A 12964-nucleotide genomic window follows, 5' to 3' on the forward strand; every position below is an offset into this window, starting at 1 on the left:
AAATGGCTACTGGAGATGACTTGTTGGTTTTGTGAAGATTACAGGACAAAAAATGATATCCCAAGTGTTGTTTTAAGTGTGTCACGTTAAATGAAACACATAAGACACATTTTACGTGATGAAAGAAACTGATTTTCCACGAAAATTGACATCTCCTACGGATCAAAGAGATAAAAAATAGCTATAGGAATAGATGATTTTATTTCTTGGTGTGAAGCAACTTTAACTGAACGTGCTTCATAAAAAAAAGTCCTAACTGGACTCAAGTTAAGCTAAACTGAGGTACACAAACAAACAAAAAAGAAAAAAACAAAAAAAAATAGGAAAGAAAAGGAGATGTTGGAGTAAACTACGAAGAACAGTATACAGATACTTTTGTAATGGGTAGAGGACTAATACAAAGAGATTTTGCGGGTAATTAAAAAGGAGCAAGGCGAGATTCAGGAGATGCAATAGATGTAGAGAAAGAGGAAGCATTAGCTCTGCTTAGAAAAATTGAATGGGTTATTACTAAGGGTCTACAAAAAGTAGATTTGGAAGGAGACAGTAAGATCTTGGTGGAGGATGTGAATGGATCATGTGGTATTAAATGGATAACAAGTCCAATAACCAAAAGTTGTCTAAGTCTTTTAAATTATGTTATTCAATGAATATTTCCATTTGGCAACAGGTGGGATGCTCAACCTAATGTACGAGTAAACTTGAATCACACTTGGACAAATATTATGTAATGTATCCTGAGCATAGGCATGTCCAAAAGTCAGGTAACTCTTGAGCAATTAAGCAATAATTAGCATAAATTAACCATTTTTCTAGCAGTCAACGAATCAGAATTATTGAAAATAGAAGATAACTGTTATTTTCTTGGAAGTTAACATGTACTAATTATTTAGTGCAGGCTAATTCACATACGAAATTTGGGAGTTTTTTAAGCTTAAATGATTCAAATTAATATGCCTAGCCTCTGAATTCTTGATAGAAATCAAAACAAATTTTACCATAAAAAGTTTATCAATTTTGTTTCCCAAGCATCATACAAGAAGAGACGAGAAACAATGGATTCTATTCTATGTCAATAAAACTATTGGATTTGGATAAGTTTTAATCTTAGAAAGCGACCAAGCTTCCTTGTAAAACTATATGGCTTATTATTTTTATGGGTCGTTTTCTATGAACCGAGAAAAAAACTATGGCATACCTGTTTCTTACAAAAAAAAAATTTCTTTTTTTTCATGGATCCCAGTGAGCTCTGCTCCTCGAGAGACGTGTAGGGACCATGCATTGTGTGTGACGGTTTTTTTAGTGTGGTTTTTTTTCTCGGTCTATAAAGATTTTTTGTATTTTTATATCTTTTGTCTCGACAATTTTTGAACTTGTTTCCACCGTAGAATAAATAGAAAAAATCCCTATGTTTTTTGTTCGCTTTCAAGAAGTTATTTTCTGTTTTAGGTGAATTAGAGGTGAAACAAGGAAAGAAAAGAGGAAGGAGAAGAACAATTTTATTAGGAGGTCAGAGGAGAATGATTACATAGTTTCCTTTATATACAATCCTAGGAATCTAGTTGGACCGCACATCCAATGGGCCGTAGGCCCTGTAACACTTCCCCTTGTGCGGTTGAATAACAAAACTTTATACATAGTGCTTCACATATAGTTATTCAAATGTTGTTCTTCAAATGGCGTCCTCTCCTTGATGGCTTGTACCGAAATCAATCGCCTCATTAAAACTTTGACAAGGAAAAACCCAGTGGGATAAAACCTTGTTACAACTCTTCACATGTAGTACTTCACATGTTGTCTTGTACTTTACACGTAGTTCATCACATGCAATACGATCTTCAAAGATCAATGAGTCTAAGTTAATTGCCTCGTTAAAACTTCGTCAGGGAAACCCAGAGGGACAAAACCTGAACTAAAGAAAAAGAGTACAATATTAATTAAGCAAACTTAGAACATAGTTGGACTCTAATATGTTTCCTCACAACTCCTAAGGCAGAAAATCCTCGTGTGAAAGACAATAGCCTTAGCTGGGAAATTACATTCCCGGTGTTTGTTGTTGTCTCATTAAAAACCTTACCGAGTAACAAAACCTTGTGGGAAAAAGTAACCCCGGTGAAGGAAAATAGTTCAACACACCATTAGATGCTCCCCATGATGTCAGACAATTTTCGCTAGTCTAATGCAGTCAAAAGGAGTTTATCACACTTTACTTTGGTGACTTGAATGTTTATAAGACTCTGTTGTTGATTCTGGAAGTTACGTTGCTTAACATCTATCACGTTTCATTTATTTGATTCAAATATTTTCAGTAATATCAACGCGATCTTTATGTCTTCAACGTTCAACATACTTGATGTTTTTTTTTAGTGTTGTCTCGCTAAAAACGTTGTCGAGTAACAAAACCCTTTGAGAAAAACTATTCTCGATCGAAGGGAAAAAGAATACAACACATCTCCAATTTTGAAGTAAAATATGTCGAAATCATATCCTTGGATCCTCCCCGTGATGTCGGCATCTCCCCCTGATTACTTTCAGAGTTGTTCCAAACAGTTCCTTTAGTCATGTACTTTTCGAAACTGAATATCAGTAATGACTTAGAAAATAGTCTACCATAACTCCCCCTGATTACTTTCGTTGTAGAAGAGATACTATTTTTCATTCATAATTAACAACCTTTTGAATGCAGTTCCTTTAGCATTCCTTTTATGTATTTGCAGGGATAAAACAAACTCATGTCAATGGTTACTTTTAAGTACATGATTACATTCACTGTACCATTCCAATGACTTTGCGTTGGCGCTAAGCTATATCTAGCTTACAAGTTCAGTGAGGATGTAATATTTAACCGAGTACATTATTATAATAAGTACAACAATGAGTCTACTGTACTTAGATATGAGAATTTCATCTCCAAAAATAACTTCTTCATCTTTCTTTATACGAGATGGTCACTTACTTACATTTGAACCTCGACTAATCATGGGAGTGCTATCAGGATGCATGTCTTTGTTAAATTGCCTGACAAATTTAGACATATGCAAACTGGTGGAATAATATACCACAAGCTCTGTATTCGATCGAGCTTTTCCTAGATTTTTCATCTCAGATTCGGATGTCAAATAGCTTTTGAGGCCTCTTATTACATCAAGAGTACCCATTATGTCTGTACCATCGACATGGATAGCTACAATTCCAAATCAGGAACTTTCTTGTGAATACGCAAGGAAAAATAATTTACTTGTCTATCCCCTCCAAATCAAATAGTCACTTAGACAGGTATACCACATCCTCCTGATTGCTTCGATCTATAAGTGAGCGTTATATCTAACTGTAAACGCACTCTGTGGTTTAGAGTCACTTAATTTGGGTAAAAAAAGGCTATCAAGTACTTTTGTAAATATCTTCTATCTCTTGATTCTTTCATAGATACGTAACAACCTCATACATATGCTGCATTTCAAGTCCTTTTGAAATTACCAAGCGAACTAAGTAGCGGAACATTATAAAGTTCATTACAAGAGAACAATTCCAGGGTTTTGTGAGAAACCTCGCGCCACAAGGCCAGTCTTTATACTTTAAGACTGCTTTCTTCTCATTATGCTTTATGACAAATAAATCATGTATGTCCAACAGGCGTTACACTTGGTTGGTTAGCACTACCACACCAAATACCCGTACATTTGTCAAAGAACCAAGTTTTACCTGGATTGCGTAGGCCAAATATGCTATTTATTAATCAAAATAAAGCATGGTTCAATCTTATTGTGCTCTACTTTGGGAGCAGCTATTTATGGATTATATCATCACTGTACACTGCATGATTCTTCCATTAACTCATGTGCATTCTCATAATCCATCAGGATTTCATTGTTTTCTAGAATCATTTAAAACTTCGGAGCGTCCTCCAGTATTGATTCATGGACATAGTCAGAGACAATCAAATGATATGATTTCATTAATGATATGAATTAGGTTGTGCCTTTCTCCACTATTAAATTAAAAAAGATGAATTTAGACCCTGACTCCACTATTAAATTAAAAAAGACTTACTTTCTAGGTGAGCATTGATCGAACCTGGTGGTCTTTCCATCTTCCTTTATGAAGCCACGACCTCAACTGCACTTCTACCAAGTGTAGTTGCAACACCTTAGTGTATGGTGTACCCCATACCGAGGATTTCTAACCTTGCAGGAATATTTGCAGCTGGTATGTATGATCTTGTCACTTTAGTGACATCAATGTACATTCTGAAAATTGATTATTCTTTGTCACTTCACATTTACATTTTTGGAGTACAAGAATCAATATGAGACATATTTGGGAACACATCACGACGATTCCTGTCGTTTCCTTAGAAAATACTTTTTCTTATCTCCCCCTAACGACGGGAAGACTGTCTCATTAAAGTGATAACCCGAAAATCTAGCAGTAAGAGATCTCCTGCCAAAAGGTTTAAAATGCGGATAATTGTTGGGAACTCATTTCCAACATAACTACTTAACAGTTTTGAAGACCCATCATAGTACGACGTGGTGTCATAATGGCACATATATAGTGCAACCATAAATGCGTAAGAACACGAATGTCAGGCTTAAAACCATTTACCAACTTGTACACATAAAAGGTTGACTAATATTGGGTTCAAAAAACGAATTAAGTAAAGATTCATATAATATTGCATATCCCCAAAGGAATAAAAGGTAGGTTGGTACGCATAACCTATTCCTTAGACACCATATGTAACCTTTGATGGTAGCCTCTGCAAGACCATTAGGTATAAGATGTTATATATTGATCTTATTAAACATGCAATATTCATCAAGTCCTTTTGATGTAAATTCTCTAGCATTAATGAGGGTGGTGAGTCTTTGAACTTTGCTTTGTATAATATGTGCTAGGAATTCTACAAAAATTAAGCGCATCGTTTGTTATGAGCAATAACTGATTCAATGCATAGAATCATCCACCAGATCCATAAATTACTTGAATGGTCCGTGTTCTGCATGGATATATGTTCACTAACAATACTTTATTTCTTTGAAGAATGAGTTATTTTCCATTTGCATCTAAGTAAAACATGATTGTCTCAATCATGTTTTACTAAAGAAAGACTTTGTAAGATGAGTGACGTGCTTTCTTATTTTAAAGAATAACAGGGAGAGGAAGTGCAAATCTAGTAAGTTTAGAAATCACTGATCGTGATAGATGTCGTAACTTTGCATTCTACTAGTTCATTGTCTTGTACACTCAAATGAAGTGATGACCATATGAGTATTTTCAAAACGGAACATCGTGTCATAACCAATGTGCCTTATAGTTATGTCAAAGTCTTTATGAATCAATCCCATGGATTCAGTAATTCAAGTCCAGTGATTTGCATTTCACTAGATTGACACATTAATTTTCTAAGAATATGGTTCCTTCCACATTTAATAGAAATAATTTATAGATGCAATCAACTCCATTTTTCAGTTTTCAAATAAGGTAGGTAATACTTCACGCATGAACACCCTTTGCATTTAACAAGATGTGATTATCCTTTAATACATTCAGAGCTTAGACATTGAGTCTTTAGAGATTTAATACGTGGTGTAGTCTTATTATTTAAAAAAAGTTTGGATTCAACTCAATTACTTTAAAATGAATATATGTTACATTTCGTCCTGATATATCCCAAGTGCTTTAGAGAATTTATGTCCCGTGGGAATGATGTACTTTCCATTCCATAAGCGCAGACATTTGATCTAGTTCAATTAAATAGTCAATTGGCTAGGCAAAGTTCTTGTTGCCATTAAAGTTGATGTGAAAATTGGTTATTACTATGTCACACACATTACATTGTATATACCAACACCTATAACCAGGGGTATTTCCAACTCTTTCATTTATGATTGAAGCTAGAATTACATTTTAGCTTCATCCAATGATATATATGTCCCTTCTCTCATGCTTTATATGAGTCATTATGTCTAACCCTTATTACTTCGGGATTCTTTCCATTTCCAATTTTGCTACATTTAGCTTAATTTGAGAAATTTCTTTATCTCAACAGGCCAAGAGATTCTCACTACACATGTCAACCACTTACTTTAGGTTGAGTAAATTACTAAAGGTAATTCTCTAGTAATTATCTTGTTGTCACACTTCAACATATACTATTTCGTTAGTATCATGGATGAAGTAGAGAAAATGAAATTTTTTTGACTCAAATAAAAATAATTGTGAGTTCTTCCACAAAAAAAAATTGGAATACATGTGAGTTTATTTGCAATGTATTTGTTGAAACTTTCAACTCTTTAATAGTCGCACAAGTGTATTACATTCCACGGAACATTCAAGTTTGGGGAGAAAATATCAAACATGCAATAATGGTGTTCAAGTACTTCTAAACCCCAAATACATACATTTGAATCAAGTTGGTACAACCAATTGTACAAAAGACATCCTTCAACCATAGCCAATATCATATACAATAGAACAAAATAACATTAAGGCCAAAATTCTTAATGATCGAGATAAACAATCATAATTTAAATTGACTGTTTATATGATGTTGACTTATCTTAAGAAAGAAAATAAACAAAACTAGACATACTCTGAAAAGAAATAAATTAGCCTATCAAGTATTTAACGTAAAAGCCCACGTTATAGTTACATACCTCATACCTTGGTTCCCTCGATACATACACAAAATTGGAACGTCCTGGGTCACCAACAACCCAAAAACAGAACAGGATAACAGCTGGAACAGGATAGAACTGGACGGACCGTATTGAACCGAACCAGGTGGACTGGACCGAACAAAACCGTGTGGACTGACCGAACCGAACCGGGTATACTGGACCGACCGAGCCGGTTAGGCTGGACCAAAACAGAACAGGATAGACTGGATCGGAACAGGATTGGACCAAATGGGACCCGAACGGAAACTTTCATTAAGATCTTCACAGATTTACGCGAACAGACAGACCGTTTTCTTTTTTCAGCAGGTTTTCTCTCGCGCATTAAGACGGACAGATTTTTCCTCACACGATACAATAAAATTCATTAATCGTCATCATAAATATAATTAAAAAAGAATAAAAAACATATCAATCAACAGATCCATCATGGATTCATAAGCATATCAATCAAACATGTGATAAAAATAAAATAACAGAAAAATATAGTTATCGACTAATTAAAAAAAATCTAATCTATCTACACATCAATCATACTATTCTGACAACAGATTATGAAGTAATAATGTACTGTGTCAAAAAAAAAACAAACAAGACTATACGAGGACAAACACAAGTGAATAGTGATGGGTGATGGCTTACTAATTGCTACGGTAATATGTTTCAGAGAAGCATGTGAAAAAAATAATCATACCCAATCAAACATATCACGTCACACTAGATACAGGGGATCGATTAGCGTTGACGTGTAAATTAACTAAACAAACCATGAAGCAAAAATGTACAAACAATACCCAAACAGAAGAAAATCATACCCAATCAGACTATACAGGACATGGCTTTAGGGTGTTTTTTTTTTTTTTTTTTTTTTTTGAAACCTCGTGTGAAGCGAGGTTGCATATTATCAAAGGGAAATAAAAAAAATTGATTGAGATATACATTTCAAACCTTTAACGGTGATTGAGAATAAAACCTTTTTTCTTTGCGGAAGCAGCTGAGCTTGTGCTCTTAGGATCTCGCATTTGATTTAGAAAAAAAAATCAACAAATCCAATTGAGCTCCGGGTATAGCTCTGTGGTTTTGATGGCAAAGTTAAAAAAACAATCATCGATTCCAACTTTAGCTTCACGGTAGAATTTGTGCTGATGACGTGTTCTAGGTGAATTAGAGGTGAAACAGGAAAATAAAAGAGAAAGGAGAAGAACAATCTTATTAGGAGATCAGAGAAGAATGATTACATAGTTTCCTTTATATACAATCTTAGGAATCTAGTTGGACCGCACATCCAATGGGCCGTAGGCCCGTAACATTTTCATCATTATTTACTACTTTTTTCTAGTTAAAAGGGATATTTTATTCATGTACCGAGAATTTTAATTAATAAATAAAAAGTACAAAATATAAAACCAAGAAAACTAAAACAAAAACGATATTAGAAAAAGAAAAAACCCAAAAGTTTTTTTTTGAAGAAGAAGGTTATATAAAAAAGAATAGAAGCTTACATCGAACAAAGAAAGCTACACATGCATGAAAGCCTCCCAATTGCTCCAAATTAAGTTAGGATTGACAAATTTAAAAATATCATAATCACAAGACCATACAACAACAAGTTGTTTGACGAGATCAACAATCTCCGTCGCTTCCTTCTTCCTAGTCCCCAAAACTCTTCCATTCTGTTCATTCCATGATCTCCAACAAATAGCATAATGGATAATCCTCCATACTAATTTACCTCTTCTCTGTAAAACGTTCGTAGATCTAGCTTCAAACAAATCAAATAAAATATTCGGTATTGGCCACGATATTCTGAAAAAAAAAAAAAAAAAAGCTAATATCATAAAAAAAACCTAAGGCTATTTTATTCATTACCTTGAGAGATCTAAAGATGTTCTTATCTAAGTACACCTGTGGCAATTCTTTTAGAGATAAAATGGTAGGTTGATCACAAGAACATGAACGGAGCTAAAGTTTCCCCACTCCTTGTTTGCTAGATAGTTCTGAAATTTGTATTTTACAAGTTGCGGGGAACATTTGTCAAATAAATTACAACGAAAAAATTAAGCTTAAAATAAATTGAAATTCAAACTAATAATGCACTAGTTTTCTGATGGGAGTGTGTAATTTACAAAGACAAGATAATTGTGGAACAAAAGATATAGTTTTATCTAACGGTAGTATGGTACAGATTGCTTGTGAGTGGAAGTAATATCTAGGCCCAATGTTTTGGTGATTTCAATCACTGTAAGCTTAAAACGATTGCTTGATTACTTCTGAAATATGGGCCTAAATGATTGCTTGATTTCAATCATTGTAAAGTTCGAATGAAAGAAAAAGGACATCTCAATTCTTGCTTTATTTGTTGCTTGAGAATCAACAAGATATAAGAAATAACTAGTTACCAAACAGGTTTAGGTTCAGAAGGAAACTGAACACAAGGTAACCTAAAATGGGGCATTACAAAAGAAAGTTAGAGAAGAAACACAGACATCGGAGTAAACAAATAAAGAATAAAAAGTATACAGATCAGTTAATACCAAGTAATGCGCTAGACTTCGTCGCAATTACAGAGTTTAGCCGCACAAAACCAAGACATTAATCAAATTTTTGTTAGCAGAGATTAGAAATAAAACAAAGTTAAGGATTTGCAGAATGCACTTTTGCAAATTGACTATACTTAATTTTTATTTTCTTTCTGCGTATATCTATTTTCTCTGTAATTTGTAAAAACTTTTGAATTGAACTTTCATTGTTTTCTATTACATCTTTCTGTCATCATAAAATTCGTATAGTTTATAATTAACAGATTTAAAGAGGTAACCGTTGTTTTTTTGTTTTTAGAGATTGGCATGTTGATCATAATAAATATGAATTTAACCGCATCAATGGATCGATCCTACACCTTAACCCTTTTTTTTTCCTTAAAAGAATAAGAAAAGACAAAATTAACGATGAAAAAGAGTTTGACATATCAGATTGTGTACATATCTCTTTGATCAGAAAAGAAGAAATATTAAAAAGGAAGAATGTACGGGCTACCCGAGGTGGGAAAAAAAAAAGAAAATACACTAAATTACATGAATAAGTTATCCCGATCCTTGAGTACAGAACTAGCAAAGTTCACAGGTACTCTTCTTTCGGTAGCTGCTGCCCAAAGTAGGTTTTAGCTTCATTTCCTAAATCTTCATCTGTTTTAAAGTTATGATTACAATCAAAGGTGCGACTGTTGCGCTCCTTCCATAAAGTCCAGAAAACAGCCGCAGGGATTAAACTCCATATACAATTACCATTTTTTGTAAATGAAGTAGAGTGCCAGCAAAGAGCGAACGCCATTATTGTTATAGGAGTGACCCAAGCGCAACTATTGCTCGGCAGTAACATATACCAAATTCTTTATGCAATCTTTGTCAGGATTTTCTTATGGAATCCCTGACAACCGCGGAATAACGGATCTTGAGATATTATGATGAATAATAAATAAACCAAGTACAAGCAACTATAATAATACGAGAAACATAAATCGACCCACAAGACACAAGATTTATAGTGGTTCGACCAATACATACAACTTGTATATATTGTCTACGTCCACTTTGAGCCGCACCAACTCAAATCCACTATGAAGAAAAACGATTACAACGTCGTGTGGATCCCAGCAAACCCTTGGTTACACCGCAAAAATTACCCGATACGATAACCTTGTCTCTTGTTCCTCACCAATATGCTCTCACAACGAAACTCTAGCTTTAGTCCTAAAAGCTATACAAGAAAGAACTCTCTTCTCTCTACAATTGTATTCTCTCACAATTTCTCCATACAATTCTACAAGGCCTAATTACCTATTTATATAGGTTACAAACTTGGCCACCAAGAATTCTAGCCGGTTTAGGAAACCCCTTCCCTAAATAACCACGGCTAACTTTAGGAAATAATAACTAGTCTTCAATAACTAACAATCTCCCACTTTGAAGACTCATTGATTGTTTTCAATTTTTTTTTTCTTCAACTTTAGATTGACGGTGCTAAAACATTTTCATGTCAGTGCGGCTCCCCTCCCAGATCCTCATTCTGAGAGACCAACTAAAGCCTTGTAGAGCTTTAGCTTGTCTGATGTAACTCCCTTGATAAACATATCCGCCGGATTCTTCGAACCAAGAATCTTCTCGAGCTTCAACTCCCCTTCTTATAAGAGATCCCGAATGAAATGATAACGGATATCTATATGCTTCTTCCTAGCATGATGGGTTGAGTTCTTGACTAAATGTATAGCGCTTTGACTGTCGCTAAACAGAACACTATCTCGTTGTTCCTTTCCCAATTCATCTAACAAACCTCGTAACCAAATCATCTCCTTGATCGCTTCTGTTACTGCTACGTACTCCGCTTCTTTAGTAGACAATGTTACCAACTTCTGTAAACGTGAGTTCCAACTCACTGAAGCTGACCCCATAGTATAAACATAACCGGTCGTACTTTTCCTTTTATCTACATCACCTGCGAAGTCTGCATCCACATAACCCCTCAAGATAGAACCAACTTTTCCATAACACAATAGTATGTTTGTGTTACCTCTCAAATACCTGAGAATCCACTTCACAGCTTCCCAATGTTGTTTTCCTGGGTTGCTTGCATATCTACTCACTACTCCCACTGCATGTGCAATATCCGGTCTCGTGCACACCATAGCATACATTAGGCTCCCAATCGCCGAAGAATATGGTACGTTAGGCATGTACTCCTTTTCTTCATTTGTCTTCGCACACTGCATACTTGAAAGACGAATTTGACTTCCAAGTGGAGAACTAACTGGTTTAGCATTCTCCATATTGAACCTTTTCAACACTCGTTCAATATGTTCAGCCTGACTAAGCATAAGTACACCCTTAGCTCTGTCTCTTATGATCCTCATACCAAGAATCTTCTTTTCTTCACCAAGATCTTTCATAGCAAAATCACTTGCTAATTGTTTCTTCAAATTCTCAACTTATTGTAGAGATGTTCCGGCAACCAACATATCATCCACGTACAGTAATAATATGATGTAGTCAGAACCGCACCTTTTGAAGTAACAACAATTATCTGCATTACACCGTGAGTAACCACCTCTATGCATGAAGTTATCAAACTTCTTGTACCATTGTCTCGGGGATTGTTTTAAGCCAAGCAAACTCTTCTTTAGCTTGCACACCATCTCTTCCTTTCCTTTTACTATGAATTCTTCTGGATGCTTCATGTAAATTTCTTCATCTAGGTCACCGTGAAGAAAAGATGTCTTTACATCCAACTGTTCAAGGTAGAGATCTTCAGAAGCCACTAGACTTAACACTATTCGAATAGTAGTCATCTTCACAGCTGGAGAAAATATCTCGTTGTAATCAACACCAGGTTTTTGCTGGAAACCTTTCACAACCAACCTCGCCTTGTAGCGAATATCTCCATTTGCTTCAGACTTCACCCGATAAACCCACTTGTTATGCAACGCCTTCTTATCTCTTGGAAATTTTACTAACATCCAAGTGTCATTCTCCTCAAGTGAATTCATCTCATCTTCCATAGAAAGTTGCCACTTTCCTGAATCATTAGCCACTAGTGCTTCTTTAATATCTTCAGGTTCACCTCCATCCATAAATAATAGATAATTCAGAGTATACCTTGGGTTTGGTTTGGAGTTCTTGATGATCTTCGTACTTCTTGTGAAACTATAGGAGTAACTCCCACTGCAGTAGAAGTCTCTTCACCTTGTACTTATCTGCCCTCAGCAACACCGTGCTCTTCTTGTACCACACTTTTTCCAGAAACATCATCAGTATCGATATACAACTCCTTATCGACGTTGCTTGATCCGACATCTTCAACTTGTGTCTTATTCCTGTCCTTGTACAGCTCATTCTCATTAAAAGTGACGTCTCTACTTCTAATAACTTTGTGACCCTCGTAGTTCCAAAGTTTATACCCAAAAGCGCCATTTCCGTAGCCAAGAAATATACACTTCTTTGCTTGAGCACCTATCTTAGACCTCTCACCGTGACTAAGATGAACATAACCAACACAACCAAAAACTTTCAAATATGAAAGATTTACCTTTTTTCCGGTCCAAACCTCCTCTGGTATCTTCATATCTAATGGACTACTAGGTGTCATATTGATTAGATAAGCATCCGTCTCTGTTGCATGTGCCCAGAAGGTCTCGGGAAAACCAGACTGCAACCTCATGCACCTAGCACTTGCATTCAACGTCCAATTCATACGTTCTGCTACTCCATTCTCCTGTGGTGTCCTTGGAACTG

Source organism: Papaver somniferum, chromosome 7 (assembly GCF_003573695.1).
Source record: "Papaver somniferum cultivar HN1 chromosome 7, ASM357369v1, whole genome shotgun sequence".
In the NCBI taxonomy this organism is placed as follows: Eukaryota; Viridiplantae; Streptophyta; class Magnoliopsida; order Ranunculales; family Papaveraceae; genus Papaver; species Papaver somniferum.